Raw genomic sequence first — 18,876 nt, forward strand, 5'->3', positions numbered from 1 at the left:
TGAAATCTATTATTATTTTAATTATTTTTTAATTTATCCTTGTCTAACTAAACCCAACAGCATTTAATAAAGGCATTATAAAACTTTCTCTGACATCTTATTAGTTTGACGATTTGGTTATTGCGAACTTCAACGAATAAAATGTATCAGCCAAAACATTAAAATTATGAAAACTGAAAATCATATTTCAAAACTCTTTGCCCGAAAATTTTAAAACTTTGTGTTGCATTACAACGACATCTGTCGGGTATTTTCTCGAAACAATTAAAATTGCGAAAAACATTTTTCAGTGTGTAAAAAAATAAAACTGCGTTTGACGGGATTAAGTTTTTTCAAAATATTTTGAACTTGTTTGATTAACATTTGTACAGTTATCTATAGAATACAAAAAGGTAACGTGCATACGTGCGTGCATGCTTGGAACGCTTTTTAAAATTTATTAAAGCATCAAAAATGAAATTAGGTTCAGGTAAATACGGTGACGTCAGTATATGCTAAAAGAGAGGTGGATGTAAATAGTGTTGTTTACTGCAGAGGGAAAGGTATTTGGGGAATGAAGCTGTTATCCCTCAGATCCCCATCTCAAACAGTAGTGTTTATTTGTTAAGATTTAGTGTGTAAATTTACTTATCTGTTTATAAACACTCACAGCACCGAAAAGTCACCCTGTCAAATTTTAATACCTTCCCCAATACCCTTGTTTTGAAAATGAAGCAAGATATCTCCTGCTAGTCAACTCGAAAGGTTTGTCATTTTTAATCAGACCCTTTGGCTCAAATGTCTTTACATTGTATACACATTGGGATATGTGTGCCATACCCACGGATATCAAAACAAAGTTTTAGCGATAAACTTTATGTATTTAAATTCAAAATATTTCTACCCTAGCAAAAATGTTTTTTACAGGAAGGAGGAGTTTTCTCCTTTGATAAAATTCTAATAACTGAATACCATCTTCTCTTATACTTGGGTAACCAGCAATATTTAATCTTTGTCCCCAATGATATGTCTGTAGACTTACAATGCTAGAAATCAGGTTTCGATACCCATGGTGGACAGAGCACAAATAGTCCATTGTGTAGCTTTAATTCCAAACAAACAAATTTAATTTTAATGCAATATCACAATGACACTTTTGAACCACGATGGACAAGTCATGAAGAATGTGGGGAAAACCTATCTGAAGCTGTTTTTATTACAATTTCTGGGAATGTGTATGCAATTTGACACTGTATGAAATTACACTTTCATAGAAGTTATCTTTTGGGTAAATGGTTATCTAAAGATCAAATAAACCATCTTAAAAATTAAAAACACTTTTCTTACTCTATAAATTGTGAAAGAAATAATTTATCATTAAATAAATGAAGGGCATTACTTCTTAGTATTTGTATTTATGGCAAAAGCTACTAAGGCTATCTTCTGCTCTTCCTAATTTTGTTGTACTTACTAAACGAAAAGTAGCTAGTCATATGCAATCTACCACCAACCATTCACACTAAGAGACTGATTGTTACTTTTATGATGCACCAACAACTTAAAGCCATCATGGGCTTTACAAAAGCAGTTAAAATTTTGTTCCAGCTTTGGTTATTCCATCTCAATTCACAAACTTAATATCAAAATACATAGTGGATATTGTAATCCAATGTGAAAGTTGGATCAGTGATGTTGAAGACATTCTATGGAAAAAAGTGCTGTCCAATCAGACAAATAAGAAATTTGCATGTATAAGCAATGAGATCCAATATACAAGCATTTTGATATATGACAAATTAGATCAGTAAATAACAGAGAATGAAGTTTTGCCAAAATCAGCAGCAGCTTCTGTCCTCCACCAAGCAAGGAATTATATGCCAGGCCTGTAAATGAGGGTAAAAAAACCTGCTATAAATTTCAAATTATCTCCATTAATCAACATCTTCCTGCTATAATTTTGAAAGCCTATGAAACACAACTACACTTTACAAAAAAAAAAGGAAAAAAGAAAGTCAACTGAACCTGAAGTAAAGGAAAAAAATACAAACATTAGAACTGGAATCTAAATTAGGATACTTAGCCACACCACCTATAGAGCAACAAAAAATTGCAAAAATGAAAGAAGGATTATATGAACTTGTGTAACTTTGTACATGAAACCAATATCAAAACATTCATTTTAACTATATTAGTGAATCTTCTAGTGATCCCTTTCAACCTTAACAACCAAAGTGTCAGTAAAAGAAACATATACAGAAATATTTCAATAACTACATACTTTGAAAAGATTAGATACTCTTCAATGAATAATGTAGAAAAAAAATTTAGAAAATTTCCAGAAGTTGTAAAACAGACACATCTGTTAATCAACATGTTCTTTTAAACAAATAAAGATACTGAACAGATAGATGTATAGAAGTCACATTTTAAAAATTGCTGCAACAAATTAAGGACTTTAAAATTATCTGGTAAATTAATGCCAAATATATATAATATACTTGTTTTAATTTCCAAAGAAATTTCCTAATGATCTTCCAAAATTTGTTAGTTTCATGAGTGTTTTGCTCATGTAGCATTATTATTAAGTTCTTTGTGAACTGTACATTAAAACATTTACTTATATATCACCTAGATTATTATTGATTTTAAATCACCAGATCTTTCAAGTGGTTAAGTCATATAGTTCTCAGCTATATTACCTTGAGTAATGGTTTGTTTGTTTGTTTTCAATTTCGCATAAAGTTACTCGAGGGCTATCTGTGTTAGCCGTCTTTAATTTAGCAGTATAAGACTAGAGGGAAGACAGCTAGTCATCACCACTCACCGCCAACTCTTGGACTACTTTTTTACCAATGAATAGTGGGATTGACCGTCACATTATAATGCCCCCATGGCTGAAAGGGCGAGGATGTTTGGCACAACGGGGATGCAAACCCGCGACTCGTAGTCTGAGGGCATTAAAGAACAAAAAAACTAAATTATTTAGATAAATCATTTAATGGCTCAAGAAGTGGTGTATAACCTTATCCTTTTCTATTCCTGTGTTTTTCTATACTTTTTTAATCTGTATGTACTTTATGTAAATTTTGAACATGACAGAAAAGCAAAATTGGAGTTGAAAAATGGATATAAAGAATTTAAAGTAATACACACTAAATACTGCACTTTCTATCTTGCCTAATTCAGTTGAGTATAAAATATATACTTTATTTATTTTTTTCTTTCTTTGTTTGGAATTAAACACAAAGTTAAATAATGGACTATATATGTTCTACCAACTGTGAGTATCAAAACCTGGTTTCAGCAGTGTGGGGATGCAGACATATCACTGTGCACTAAGGTGGCTACTTTGTTTAGAAATGCTATTTCCTCTTTTGATATCTTCACAAAAGAAAAACATGCAGAAAACAAGTAATATTGATTACCTTGGGTCTTTGACTAGAAGTTTAGCTACGAAATCTTTGGCAAGCTCACTGACATGGCTAAAGTTTTCTTCATCAAAATAATAGTCCACAGCACTTATGTTGCTAAAAGTTTCTTGTTAAAAGATAGTGAATTTCACCAATACTATGTAAATTGTTTTATATGCAGGCTCACAACAATTAATTTAGTATTAAGAAGTCTTCTTTTTTTTAAGCAAAGTAATATTTAGTCATATAAAATATTACCAGGTAATGTATTGCTTGTAACCAACCTAGTTGGTATGAAGACAGCTGACTTGGACTTTCAACTTTTAAATGCATTTTTGTTTATTGAATGTAAGTATTAGTTAAACACACTAATTTTAAACTACCAATTCCTTGTTTGTTTGTTTTTTGATTATTGAGATCATCAAGAAAATTAGCTATATAAAAACAGAACTAAGGTGTAGCTATTTTTTTGTATATTAGTAAACCAGTTTCTTTTACTACAAGTAAATTTTACCTTCATGTCAGTAGCTTAAACATTTAAGAGTTAATTATAACAAACATGGGAAATAATAATAAAATATTTTTTGCGTGATAATCAAATGCACAACAAAAGTTCTGCATATGTATATCCTACCATGTCATTCTTGAAACCTACAAGAAAAAATTAGTGACAGGTTCATCTGAGACATTATGGGAATTGTCTGGAAAAATATCCTTGTAGTTTTATGTATCCTTTTACTTTTAGGATCAGTAATTATTACACAGGTAAGTTCACATGCTAAATTACTAAAGATGTAGAAAAAGGTCTTAAATTATTCAGTCACTTCAATAGGATTGTACCTGTGGTTTTTAATTGGTCTAACCTACTCAACAGAAATATAAGAAATAAAACAGATTACTTTAGGGCACTGGTAGGAAACAGGAAATTTTGATATAATGGGACTAATTAAAACATTGTTAAATGTAGATTATTTTGATTGCAAAAATTTCTTTGAAATACATGGTTATAGGTTATTTAATAGGGATGAAGTGATAAAGAGAGGGGAGTGGAGTAGCTCTATATGTAAAGTGTGAGTTACAATCCATTGAAGTTGAGAATATTAAGGTTAATAGCAAGAAGAATGAATCCACTGGATATCAAGGGGAAAAATTCTTAGTGGGAATTTCTCAAAGGCCACTAGATAAAACTTATGAATTTGGTGAGAAACTTTAGAGTGAGATTAAGATTTCAACTATTAATGAAGTCATAATTATGAGTGATTTTAATTTCATACATGTTGATTGGATATGTTAGAGTCAAACCATGAGGGAGAAAGGTTTCTGTAAACTGTTCAAGATGTAATTCTTCACCAATTGGTCAAAACACTATTAGAAATAATGTTATTTAAGATTTACTTTTAATTTCCAACACAGAAAGTGATCATTTCTGCAAACTGTTCAAGATGTAATTCTTCACCAATTGGTCAAAAAAACTATTAGAAATAATGTTATTTTAGATTTACTCTTAATTTCCAACACAGAAAGTGATCATTTCTGTATTAGGTTTGATGTTTTGCTGCATATGGAAATCAAGAGTAATTATATTTTGATTCCAAATTTTAAGAAAGCAAATTCTGAATAGATGCAACAAGAATTATTTGTTGTGAGTTGGTGAAGTGAATTATTTGGAGAAACTGAGCAAATGTGGAAAATTTGTAAAGAAAAATTTTTCAATATTCAAAACAAATATATTAATTACAAAAAAAAAAGAGTAGCTGAAAGGAAGAAAACCAGACTGGCTCACAAAGAATATGAGATAAAATTAAAGAAAAGCATAACAAATTTAAGAAATTCAAATTGACTGGTATTATAGAACATTTAGAATATTATAGAAAATCATGAGAGTTGGTCAAACAGGAAATAAAGACATACAAAAGGATGTATGAAGAAAATTTGATTGAAAATGTAAAAAAGTAACAACAAGGATTTTTTAAAAGCATATTAGGGGTAAACAAAATGCTATGATGGGGATGGCCCCTTGATGGATGAAAAAGGAAGGCTTTTATTTGATGATTAAGGAATGGCTAAGTTATTAAATTCTGCTTTTTCTTCAATTTTTAGTAATAAAGACTTAAGTACTATTCCTCATCTTTAATAATTGAAAGATGAAAACAAAGTTGAACAAGACAATGGCATAAATTTTAAGCTTGTTAAAATAAAATGGTAAATTTAAGGAATGATAAGTCTCCTGGGCCAGATAATATTTCCCTGAGGGTTTTAAAGAAGCCAATAATTGAATATGTGAGCAACTTGCTACAATTTTTTTTTGTAAGTCTTTGAATAGTGGACAACTACCAACAGATTGTAAATTAGCTAATATCACTCCTATCTTAAAGGAAGGTAACAGAAGTTGTCTCAATAATTATAGGCCTATTATCATCTTATATCACATGTAGAAAAATGTTTTGGAAAGTTTGATGGAAGATGCTTCTCAAAGTCATTTAAAAAAGTTTAGAATTTTATTGGATAGTTAAACATAGTTTCACCAAGAGAAGATCTTGTTTTAAAAATATTTGGCATGCTTTGAAAATGTTACTACATTTGTAGATGAGGGGTAAGGGTGTAGATTTGGTGTATCTGGATTTTCAGAAAGCATTTGATGTAGTACCACATAAAAGGCTTGTAAAGAAAGTTATCTCTATAGGTGTGGGAAATGCATTAACTAACTGGATAGAAGAGTGGCTTAATGGACAAAACAAAGGGTTGTTATAAGTGGAGTTCAGTCAAACTGGATTAATATTGCAAATTGTGTACCTCAAGGTTCAATCTTAGGACCATTGCTATTTTTGATTTACATTAATGATGTAGGTGAAGGAATGTTCATTAAGTTGCTTAAATTTTCATATTATATCAAGGTCTTGATTGTTGCTGGCTGTGAAGAGGATGCTGCTGCTTTACAAAAGGATTTAGATCATTTAGTGAGTTGGACAAATAAATAGTAAATGGGATTTAATTAAAATAAATGCAAAATATTGCATATGGGTCATCATAACTTGAATTATAAAAATATAGTTTGGATTGGAATAACCTTAAGAGTGTCATGAAAGAAAAGAATCTTGATGTAATGATTGATCAATCTCTTAAGCAGAAAACTATTTAGAGAAAAACTGGAGACAAGTCTAAAGAAGTTATATTTTCATTGCATAGGTCACTGGTTAGGCCACATTTGGAGTATTTTGTACAGTCTTGGGATCTTTATCTTAGGAAAGACATTGAATTATTAGAAATTGTTCAAAGGATGGTTTTTAAAATCATACCTGGGATGGAGTGGTCGTCATGTGAAGAGATGTTAAGATCCTTAAAATTGTTTTCTATTTTCAAATTGAAGTGTTTAAAATTGTAAAAGAAATTGATTATGTTGATGAATCAACATTTTTTATTCTTAACACTGAGAATTATAGAACTAGGAGACACAAATGCAGATTTTAGACAAGGTAAAAGCTGTCTTTTGCTTAGGCAATTCTATTTTTCAAATAGGGTTGTCAGTCTATGGTATGGGTTGCCTTTATTAGTTATGGAGGCAGTAAATTTGAGTGAGTTTAAAAGAAACTTGGCAGATATGAATTTTATAAGGGCTAGCTTTAATCTTTATTATGATTATTATTGAACAGTTTTAGTTTGGCTCAGAGGACAGGACAACTGAGATAGGCAAACAGGTTTCATGTTGTTCCTAAACATTAGGTTTTGTTATATTTAAATCTCTTGTTTAGTATCAACTAAGCAATTTTAAAAACAAATAAATAGGTGAAAGAAACCAGTTATTTAAAGAAAAAGTAAACATTCAGTAGTTGCTTTTGAATATTTGAGCAGTTATCCTTTTTCAATAGTTTTTAAGTAACTCTGAATTAATAATAACCAATTTTAGATGTTTCTTTAGACAATCTTTCTTGATGAACATTTAAAAAATATTTATATGGTAAATAATAATAAAAAACATTACTAAAGATTAGCATCTTCCATTATAGGAGGTACATCAATACAATTCACAAGTTACAAGAAACAAAATATTATATTATAATTGTGATATAATATAAATAAGTAGAAAATGATAAATGATTTCCAAGTAATTATTTCATGTTACTTAAAGTAACTTTTGTTTTCAATTCTAAACTTAAGTTCCAAAAAATGGTTTTTAAAGTTTAATTTTTACACAAAATATAAGAGGTGAACAATGTAATCCTGTGACTTTCATTATAAGTATATTTCATTAAAGCCAATTGAAAATAATTATATAATAATGATGATTTATGGTGTATATAATTATTTTCTTAATAATATGTTCAGTTTTAAGCTACTTACTCTAAAATAAGGAACAACTGTATATACTCACAAATTATATGTGATAACCCCTGCACTCCACATATCAGTTGTATCACATATCAGTAATAGGCTCAAAATTAAAAACTTGTGGAGCTAAAATAAAATAAAAATAGATTTTAGGTTTTTATATTTTAACACTGTATGTGTATATGTTTTTGTTTGTTTTGTTTTTTTGAATTTCACGCAAAGGTACTCAAGGGTTATCTGCACTAGCCATATCTAATTTAGCAGTGTAAGACTAGAGGGAAGGCAGCTAGTCATCACCACCCACTGCCAACTCTTGGGCTACTCTTTTAGCAACGAATAGTGGGATTGACCATCACAATATAATGCCCCCACGGCTGAAAAGTCAAGCATGTTTGATGTGACAGAAAATCTATCCCGCGACCCTCAGATTACTAGTTAATTGCCTTAACTTCCTGGTCATGCCGAGCTCTACACCACTGGTGACATGCAATAGCCCATGTAGTGGAGGCATCCAGAGGAAGAACAATCACAAAGTACCAGACCAAGGGGAGTATCTTCCTCCTCACCACCTCTGCCCTGCAAAACAAGCTAGTAGGGCAGTAGCAGTAATCGTGCACTGCCGAACTGACACACTGCACCACCTTTCCTCAGGGAACCCCTTGGGGTGCACGAGAAAAGCACCCCAAAGCAAATGACTGGGAAGGAGGTCCTGTCCTGTCCAAACGGGGAGTTGGTAGACGAGGCCCATTTGCTCAACCTCTGAGCCTGAGACTTGACATAGTTGAGCTGGGCAGTGCTGGCCTGAGAGTAACGGTGGACAGTGGCCAGTGCCAAACCTAACATTGTTGAGTTCTCTAGGAACAGGTTTACATCGTTTGCATGTGAGACATATTTGATGCTCGTGCCCCCCCCCGACAACCAGAGGCTATGCACCAAGACCGAGTGATACAGATAAGAGAGCAAGCACTCGATCACCAATGTATAAAGCGAGGGGAACAATGGACAACACTGATGAACTCCCTGTAAGATGGGAAAGGAAGACGTCAGATTCCCATTAATCAAGAGCCTGCTCAAAGTGGTTGCGTACAAGGCTTGCACATACTGGACAGAATGAACCAAAAAATTTGTGGTGAACTCAATCAAAATCTTTGTTCTGGTCGAGGGACAGAAAGATCGCAGGAATATCCCTGTCCATGATGTAATGGAATAGGTCCCTATGAAGCACCAGATTTTGTTGGATACTTCTGCTCTGTATACCGCACGTCTGAGTACAGTAAACCAAGGAAGGCACAACTGCACTCAAACAGGCACTCAGGACTTTAGAAATAATCTTTGTATCCATGTTTAGGAGAGATATGGGACCCCACGAGGAAACAATTTCAGATTAACTGAGATCCTTACAGATAAGAGTAATTAGTCCATCCAGCATTCCTGGCAGCATAGACCTCATGGCCACACAACTGTTAAAAAGTATGACGAAATAGGGTCTGACAACATGCCACACGTGGTGGTAGAATTCCACTGGTAATCTGTCCAGCCCAGGACACTTATCGAGTGGCATGGATTGAGTGGCTGACCAACACTCACCCAAGTTGATGGGTTTTACCAGCTGGTCATGAAAGGAAGGGTCTAGGGATGGCAAAACCTCAGTAATGTCATCCCACAATCCCTTGTCCACAGGTGAAGCTGAATATAAATGGCAGTAATAGTCGAGGCACGCATCTAGAATGTCAGATGATGATTGACCATTCTCCAACACCAGACTGGAGATGTATCTCAGCTTGTCCATCTCCTGTGCCCAGCACAGTGGAACCCGAGTAACAGTTCTGGGATCGAGAGATTCCATCAGACTAGAGATGCTCACCGCTGGGAATAGTTTGGAATAATCCAAATCTATTTCCCTGCGAAGGTTCTCAATATCCAAAAGGACCCAGCGATCCATCAGCCTGCCATGGAGAAAGGCTGCTAAGATGTCCTGCTGCCTCACAGATCCAGGCGATGGGCTCGCGAATACCTCTTGCCAGGTTGCTGCAAAAGGGTGGCACAGGCTTCCTTGAGACCCACCTACCAGGACCCAGTGACAGACTTGACAGAACAAAGCCCCCAGACAAAGGCAATCAAGTCGTCTCCAACCTGATGCTCAGGAAGAAGGGAGACGTTGAGCCTCCACACACCAGGGCCCCGATAAACGAATGTGATGAGAAGTGCCTAATGGTTGGACACAGTAAATGAGACATCCCCAACCTGGTAAGCTGCAGCCCTGATAAGGCTCTGCTGAAGGCCAGGTGTTAAATAGAACCTGTCAAGGCAACAAGGAACGCCCTGATCAGTCCAAGTGGCCACCAAGGCAGACCCATGCTACGCATGCCAGTTATCGGAAAATTCGAAATTTGTCAGCACCGCGTGCAGAGACTGCATACACTGATCACCAGAAAGACGATTGCCCCCAATCTTGTCAAGGTGAGGATCCAGGATGCAGTTGAAGTCGCTAGTGAGGACGATATCAGCCTGTGTTATCAAGAACCTGTCCAAGCCCGAGAAGAAGAGTTCCACCTCCCCAGACCAGACAGGCGCATAGACATTGACAATCCGAATCTTACAATCCCCAGTGACAATGACAACATTGATGGTAACATCCTGTCTCTCAGCATCACTATGTGACTCGAGGATGATGCCAGTGAAATGGTGGTGAAAAAGGATACCCACACTCCGCGCACGTGTCGTGCCAAACAACCAAAAGGCACGGACAGGATAGTGGGAAGAAAACGAAAAGTGGTCCCTCCAAGAGGAGAAATGCGTCTCCTGCATAAAGATAACATCAACTTCAAAGCGTTGAAGAGGGAGAAGGTGTAGAATTGCCTGGTAATGCCACGCATCCCCTGGATGTTCAAGGTGATGCAGGAGAACCCCATCAACCAATCAGAGGGGTGGGAATTAGTAACGCTGCTGCTTGGACTGCACTAAATGGGATGGGGTGAGCGGCTTCTTGAGGCCACCCAACCCAATCCCAGTTTTGCAGCTGTGGCAGCCAGAATCCAACTACAGTCGCTACACCACAGGTAAATTCAGACTTAAGTCCAGAATTGTCACGGGGCTGCAGGGCCCCCTCTCCCCCTCATTGTCGTACCTCAGCCTCGAGAGACTAGTAAGACTAGGGAAGTCGATCAGACAGTTGGACGTGCAAAATGACAGTAGCTCGTCCAACTTCGGGGTGGGGTCTAAAATGTCGTTGGGGAAGGGGGCCAGAAGATCCATAATATCCGAGACTTATTCCTCAGAACCCTAAGCCACAGCCCTGCCAGTGAGGGAAGCCTAGGCCACCTTGGAGGCACCATCTCCTCGTCAGGACCATCCTGAACAGAGGGGACTGGACCCTCCTCAGAGGATCCCAACCCAACACTTACTGGGGGTGGTAAGAGTGCGGGCGCCAATGCAGCCCCAACTCCCTCATTACCAGACTCATAGGCATGAGCCTCCACAGAGATGGGAGATGCCAGCAGAATGGGCCTGAGCCTCCTTAGAGGTCCCTTCCACTCGAATGGCTCCAGAAGTGTCCCAACCTCTGTGGGAACCAAAGCCCCCTCAACCTGGGCGGGAGAGACTTGATCCTCTTCAGCAGACTGGGACCCTCTTACTCGAGACACGGCAGCTGCCAGGGCAGGCCCCCCTCAGAGACCCCACCCTCAGCGGCTGTCAAATTTAGGGGTGGGATAGTGGAAGTCCCGCCCCTTTTACCTTTCTCATACTGCGTAGTTGCCCAGCTACTGCAGCATATGTTGCCACATGCCTCGGGCAACGCGAGGACGTGTGATCACCATTACAATATTCACACTCGATGTCACAGTCACTATCTTAGTGTCCGTACGCCAGACACTTGTCGCATCACGGGGCCTGGCAGTCACTGAGTAGGTGGCCTTCAATGCCACAACGGCGGCACAGCCGTCGCATGCCCGGGGAATCACACATTACCCAGAAGCTGTGAATAGTAATAAAGTTTAAAAACGGCTTTTTCCAGTCAATGCACACACGCCGGTTCCCTGTGCACTCTCCCGGGCGAGTCTGGTAGGTCTCGTATTCTATTTTGCAAACTGTCTCGTACGCCGCCAATACGTCCATGACGGCATCGTGGGACAGCTCGAACGGGGCCGACCGGAGAGACATACGCTTTATATTTTACCCGGCCGGCTCGACAAACACACGTTGGCTGCCAAAAGAGAAAGTCCTCTTTGGCCAACAAGTCCTGGGCGTCGCCGAAATGTTGTAAACATTCAACGTGGCTATCCCCCACGTCGGTATTCAAGGCGTCTATGACAACCGAAGGTAGCGAGGCCGCAGGTACCACAAAGCGGATGGACCGCGGCTGAAGAGAATATGTCCGGATGGCCTGAGCCATACCGACCGATACGAACAACACTCCTACACTAACACAAGCTACGCTACACTAAAATATTAAGCAATTTATATAATAATATAGCCAGTTGTTTGATAAATATTTTTACTGAATTGGAAATAAATCTGAATTTAAGTGGAGATTCATGTAATTTTGGAATAGCATAAAGAAAGGTAAATCTACGTAAGAATTATGTTTAGAAAATATTTTCTGATAAGTTTTAATGAAATTATTAATTACTGTATCTTTGGATTGGTTGACAAGTTTAAAAGTTTGTGTATTATTAATTTCTTTTATTATAATAAATGCATAGAATTTTTTGCAAATTATACCAATATTACAGTTAGCTTTATAAATAGGAACTATAACATATTTTTCTTGCAGTTCTTTAATCTTATTTTTTAGCTGATTAAATGATAAATCTGTATGGTATTGTTTTTTATTGTTTGTCATTTACGTGAGGTAATTTTATTTCTATTTTTAAAGTATGTATAATTTTCATTTTAAAAACTTTCTAGATGGATAAGTTGTAAAATAATTAAGTTTTAAAATATATTAATCAATATTTTTTCAAGAGATTTTAGAATATTATCTTTATTACATTTTGTTGCTATGCTGTATTTAGCTCCTTTTTTGATTATTTCACATAATAATTTGTCTTTTAAAATATCTAAATTACCAGTAATTATATGTTTATGAAAAGTATCAACAAATAAACTATTTTCACATCCACAAGGTAAATTATTAACATCATCTACATTTAAATTAACTAAAGAAAAACTTTCATAATTATGTATTAATGGACCAGTTGGAACTTTATATTTGTAACTGACAGTGGGTCTTAAGTTTTTACAAGGAAAAATATTATTGTTTAGAGACAGATAAGTGATAATCTTAGAAATCTGTAAATCACTGAATTTTTTTGTCTATAATTAATTATCAAACATGGAGGTACATGTATTACTTGTGTTTTACAAAGGTGTATATTATTACTAACATATTTAAGGTAATATGAAAAATGTCTATGACATCATCCAATGTTTTGTTTTCCAAAATACTGAACAAAACAATTACACTATTATTCCCTAGCCACCTGAATTTTTAAGTATCGATTTTGTATACATTTAACATTATGATTATAGTTTTCACTTCTATATCAAACTTACATGACATATGTTTTGCATTTTCTAATATTTTATATGTAAAACACATCGCTAATTAATTTCAGTAATTACGATATTATAAAATATCTATTCACCCTGAATAAAACATTTGTTTAAACCTCTTAGTAATATAAGAGTTTTCACATTTAGCTTTATAAATTTATTTGTCTAATTGAAGATTAGTCTTAAAATATCTAAGTAAATAACATTGTTTAACCGTTACTATTGTATAAATCTATTATTCTTTTATTTCTGTAGATACTTTCAATTTGAATATAATGGTGTTCTTTCAGCTTCTATCTTATGGTTTTTGGCATTGAATGTAAACAATAGAAAGGTCGACACATACAATCACCATATGAATATTTAGTCTGATTCATGACAGTTGACACTGTCACCCTTTAATAAGAGAAGGTATTAATAAAATTCAAAGCTCAATATGACAGAAACAAAAACAATATGCTACGTGGTATGTCTGTGGACTTACAGTGGAACTGTGGTGAACACAGCACAGATAGCCCAGTATGCAGCTTTGTGAGTAACTACAAACAAACAAAAATTATTTTTATTAAATCAAATGTTGAGCAAATCGATCCTAACAGTTGGATGTGTCTCTGTTTATGTTTCTACTTTCATTACTGAAATATATATATCATAAACTTATTTACATTTTACTTAACATTGAAAATAAATTATTCAAATTCTATAAAAACAGATATTTTCTCCATAAATTCAAAAATAGTGAAATATAAATTTAATGTTCACCCTACTTTAACTTCACTAATGATAATCAGCTTTTGTACATCACTGAATTTAAAAGTCTGTAAACGTAGTTTATTGGTTATTTCACTTTACCTAATTATACAAACTATTAAATGTGTATTTACAATATTTTTGGTTTTCAAGATTTGACAGGATATGCTCAATGTGTGCACTTCAGTTATTATACAATCGCTAGATATATTCTACTCAATTAGACTCCAAGAACTGATTATTTACGCCAGTTTACAAGGTGAGCACAGTTTTATGGCTGTGTTTATTTGGTTTTTTAATATGATTAGTTTTTGTTTTGTTTCATGTACTGAGTCCCAAGGAATATGTAGTCCAGTACAGGTGGATTTCTGTTTTGAATTGTGTATCGGTTCTTATCATCTTGAGGTTGAGAAATTCAATTTGATTAGTTTTCCTGTTCACAAGTTACCTGAATCTTGGGGTGTATAGAGTTAACGTGATTGAAAAAAAACTAAGTGTGTGTTCTGTAGATGTGAATCCAGCAATTGTATTATCAACATATCTGTACCAGCATAGTGGTGGGTGTAAGGCTGAATTGATAACTTGATATTCAATCTGTGGTCATGAAAATGTTGGCTACAACTGGTGACATGGGATTCCTCAAACTTAGGCCATTTATTTGTAGGTAGTTTTGGTTATTGAACATAAAGTTAGTTTTGGTGGTAGTGAATTCTATAAGGGTTGGTAATTGATTACTGGGGATGTGTATCATTGGGTTGGGGTATTTCATATCAAGTTTTAAAGCTATCTTGCGTGCTTCAGTGGTTAGGACTTTTGTGAAGAGGGAAATTACATTAAAACTGGTCATTAAGGCTTTATGATTTTGTTGACTAAGAATAGATTTAAAGTTAAAAAGAGTCTAAAAAAGGAGCCGGCTGATGTTACATATTTAGAAAATGCCCATGCAGTGTATTTACCGAGGTTGTAGTTAAATAATGTATAGGTTGGCATCATGGGTCGTAGTGGACAGTCGGATTTGTGTGGTTTGGAAGTGCCGTATAGTTGTTGTGTGCGTGAGGTGATCCTTCGTACACATTGACGATAAAATCAAATAAATAAAACAACCCTTCATCAACATCAACAAATTTCCTCCAAAAACCGTTGAAACAATTATTCACATACACCTAGATCAACAACAAACAAACGATAATAAATACCAAGATACGATAAACTACAAAACCTTACAGTGCTCCATACCATGTATTCCTGACATGAGCGAAAAAAAATCAACATTTGAAAAAACTTGTAACAAAAGACAACATTCCAGTAAACATCAAATTTATTCAAAAATCGGTTACAAACCTTAAGTCCACACTATGTAAAAAACACTTACAAACACAACACCAACATAATTTGTAAAATACAATGCAACAACTTCTATATTGGAGAAACAAGCAGAAAAATTGAAACCAGATTTAAAGAACAACAACAAAAAAAAAACACCATCACTCGTTTTTGAACACAACAAAACCATAGAAAACACCCAGATACTATGTAGTGAAACAAATATATTAAACGCAAAATAAAAAATCCCTACTTGTATCAGGCCATCTCACAACTAATGTCCGAAAATTTAACACAAAGAGTGCATCACCATTTCTGTCTTCGTAGAAGACTTTAATTACTAAAATATGTAGTACGACGTGTATAAAATGTTCATCTTCAACAGCTTGGAAAAGTGTCACAACTTGAAAAATGGGTTCCCATGACTTGACAGAAGCCAACCTCAGAGCAACAGTGGACATTTGCACTTCTCTACACTCTTGTGAGCGTAACTACCTTTTTTGACAGGTTAATGACTGGAATTGAAAAATGGATATATACTCTTCAAAAAAAGAAACGCAAAAGGCAAAATATGAGACAAATTGTTAACAAGTTTATTCCGGGTAGTTCTGTATGACGTGTGAAACTTTGCACATTCACTGCTGAACATCCAAAGTCTGCAAAGACGAAGTCCACGCTCACTAGGTGAAGTTTAACGTCACTCAACGTCAATAACGAGTATGCCCCCCGTGAGCATCAATAACTGCTTGGCATCTCCTGCCCATGGAAGCGATGAGATGACGAATCACATCCTGTGGAATGGCTGTCCACTCAGCCTGCAAAGCTGTTGCAAGCTGAGGTGGAGTCTGCAGTTGAGGTTGTCGCCGTCGCAGACGTCGGTCCAACTCGTCCCAAAGATGTTCGATGGGGTTTAAATCTGGTGATCTGGAGGGCCAGGGAAGAACGTTGATGTTGTGGTGTCTCAAGAAGACAGTAGTGAGTCGGGCTGTGTGAGGACGGTCGTTGTCATGTTGAAAAACGTCGTTGACGTTCACCATGATGGGTTGCACATGGGGCCTAAGAATCTCGTCGACGTATCGTTGAGCCGTAAGATTCCCTCGAATGTGCAAAAGGTCTGTTCTGGCATTGTAGGCGATGGCAGCCCACATCATGACGCTGCCACCACCAAATCTGTCAACATCCTGCACACAGTTTGCTGCAAAACGTTCACCTCGGCGACGGTAAACATGGGTCCTTCCATCCTGCCTACGAAGCATAAAACGTGATTCATCGCTGAACCAAACATGCCTCCATCGTCGATGAGGCCATATCCGATGTGCCCGAGTCCACTGCAGCCGTGTTTGACGATGTTGCTGGGTGAGGATGATGCCTCTGACTGTACGTCGAGGTCGGATTCCTGCATCTCGTAGACGGTTGCGTATGGACTGATCGGAGATCCTACGCAGCCCTGGTATGGTTGAGGCAGTAGACGTCGCAGTGGTGGTCCTATCCCGAAGGTGACGTAACCGGATGCTGCGATCTTGTGCGGGCGTGGTCACACGAGGTCTGCCAGATCGTGGACGGTCACGAGTTGATTCATGTTGCTGGTGACGATTCCATGGCCTTGTGATGGTGCTTGCGTGGACATTCACAGCTCTGACAACATGTGATCGAGATTCGCCTGCTTCCAAGCGACCAATGGCGTTGTTGCGTTGTGCTTCAGTCAGTCTTGGCGTAACTGTATTGCGTGTCAGTGGCTTAACACTGAGCTATGGAAACTGAGAACCCGTCACTTTTATAGGGATTTTGCACATGTTGCACTTGCAGAACATGCAGATCTCTCAAACAATTTTTTTGGACACGCATGCATTTTGGCGAAAAATCCGATGTTTTCTTCCGTTTTCAAAGTGCACAACTTTTATTGTAATTTTGGTGTGACAATCAGTGCCTTAACACGTGTAACATCACATACTCTGAGCCTGTAACGTTATTTCATATATTTCTCTTTAAAATAACAAAAATGTCACTTTTGCGTTTCTTGTTTTGAAGAGTATGTTATAAAAATGTTAAGCGGCACAAACAATGGCTCACTGTAGGTGAACTGGCTAAAGCACAGCCCAAAATGGACCTTCACCTAAGGAAAGTCTTGTTAAGCATGTGGTTGAATATTGTTGGTGTGATCCACTTTGAGTTGCTGCCATTTGATGTAACGTTTATATCAGACTTCTGTTGTCAACAGTTAGAGTGCTTGAATGTTGCACTGAAAGAAAAGAGGCCTGCTTTGATCAATCGGCCATATACAGCAAGGATCACATCTGCAAAGATTGAAGAGTTAGAATGGGAAAAACTTCCACATTCTCTTTATTCTCCAGGCCTTGCCCCATCTGATTATCATCTATTCCGAAGTTTGCAGAACTATCTTGTTGGAAAAGAGCTTAGAACACATAAAGACGCCAAAACTACCCTCTCTACATTCTTGTCCTCCAAAACACAAGTATTTTATAGAAGTGGCATTCAGAAGCTTGTGAATCGTTGGCAGGAAGTAATTAATAATAATGGAACATACATTATTGATTAAATAACATTAAAAGCCTTTGGAATCCTTTCCCTTCTTCTGAATCTAAAATTGGACATTACTTTAGGGATGAACTGATACAACAACTGAAACCAAAATTAAACCAATATAAAGGAACAACTTTATATCTATACCAGTTAATAACGTAACATTTCACTGCAACGCCCCCTATAATCCCGTATCCCTTTACACTGTCGTCTCTAAGAAATGCGCACGACAACGGTCAGTTGCAAATTCTCTCTTTGTTAACCTGATAATGACCTAAGAATGTTGAAACGTTGTTCTCTGCTATATTAGTAAAAGTGTTAATACCCATACCAGCCGTCCTAAGATATACGTTTGTTTTTACATAACATCACGCTAATTAAATAGTGTTATTTGAATTGCACTATGTAACACCAATTTTGTTCGTGGATAGTATGTGTTATTTCTTAATTGCATATGTTGTAAAAGTATAGAAAATGGTCATTATTCCCTTCAATCTTAGCAATTTAGAAATTAAAATGTTATATGTAAAAACGGACAAATCTGCACCTTCTCATTTACATAAGGTCTGTTTGTTTGTTTTGTTCGTTTTAGAATTTCGCACAAAGCTACTCGAGGGCTATCTGTGCTAGTCGTCCCTAATTTACCAGTGTAAGACAAGAGGGAAGGCAGCTAGTCATCACCACCCACGCCAACTCTTGAGCTACTCTTTTACCAACGAATAGTTGGATTGACCGTAACATTATGACGCCTCCACGGCTGAAAGGGCGAGTATGTTTGGCGTGACGGGGATGCGAACCCGCGACCCTCAGATTACGAGTCGCACGCCTTAACACGCTTGGCCATGCCGGGCCTATAAGGTCTGAATGAAACAACATATGAATCAAGATTTACATGTATTTTCACTAAAGTTATACAGAAATGTTTAGAAGTGAGTAGTTTTTCGAGATTTGAGATTTGCGACTGTAATGTAAATCACTTTGACGTATCAGC

At 36.4% G+C, this 18,876-nt stretch overlaps 1 protein-coding gene across 2 annotated transcripts in view; it reads left to right on the plus strand.

The window, feature by feature from the left end:
• The first annotated feature begins 509 nt into the window (after positions 1-509).
• The window catches only part of LOC143241032 (protein PRRC1-B-like), a 46,007-nt gene continuing 27,640 nt past the window's right edge, over positions 510-18,876 (plus strand). Inside the window, exon 1 of one of the 2 annotated variants that reach the window (XM_076484488.1) lies at positions 510-744. The gene's annotated coding sequence lies outside the window, so the exon portion shown is untranslated. The remainder of the gene's footprint in view (positions 745-18,876) is intronic. The other variant, XM_076484462.1, reaches the window with a different exon arrangement.

Source organism: Tachypleus tridentatus, chromosome 2 (genome assembly GCF_004210375.1).
Source record: "Tachypleus tridentatus isolate NWPU-2018 chromosome 2, ASM421037v1, whole genome shotgun sequence".
In the NCBI taxonomy this organism is placed as follows: Eukaryota; Metazoa; Arthropoda; class Merostomata; order Xiphosura; family Limulidae; genus Tachypleus; species Tachypleus tridentatus.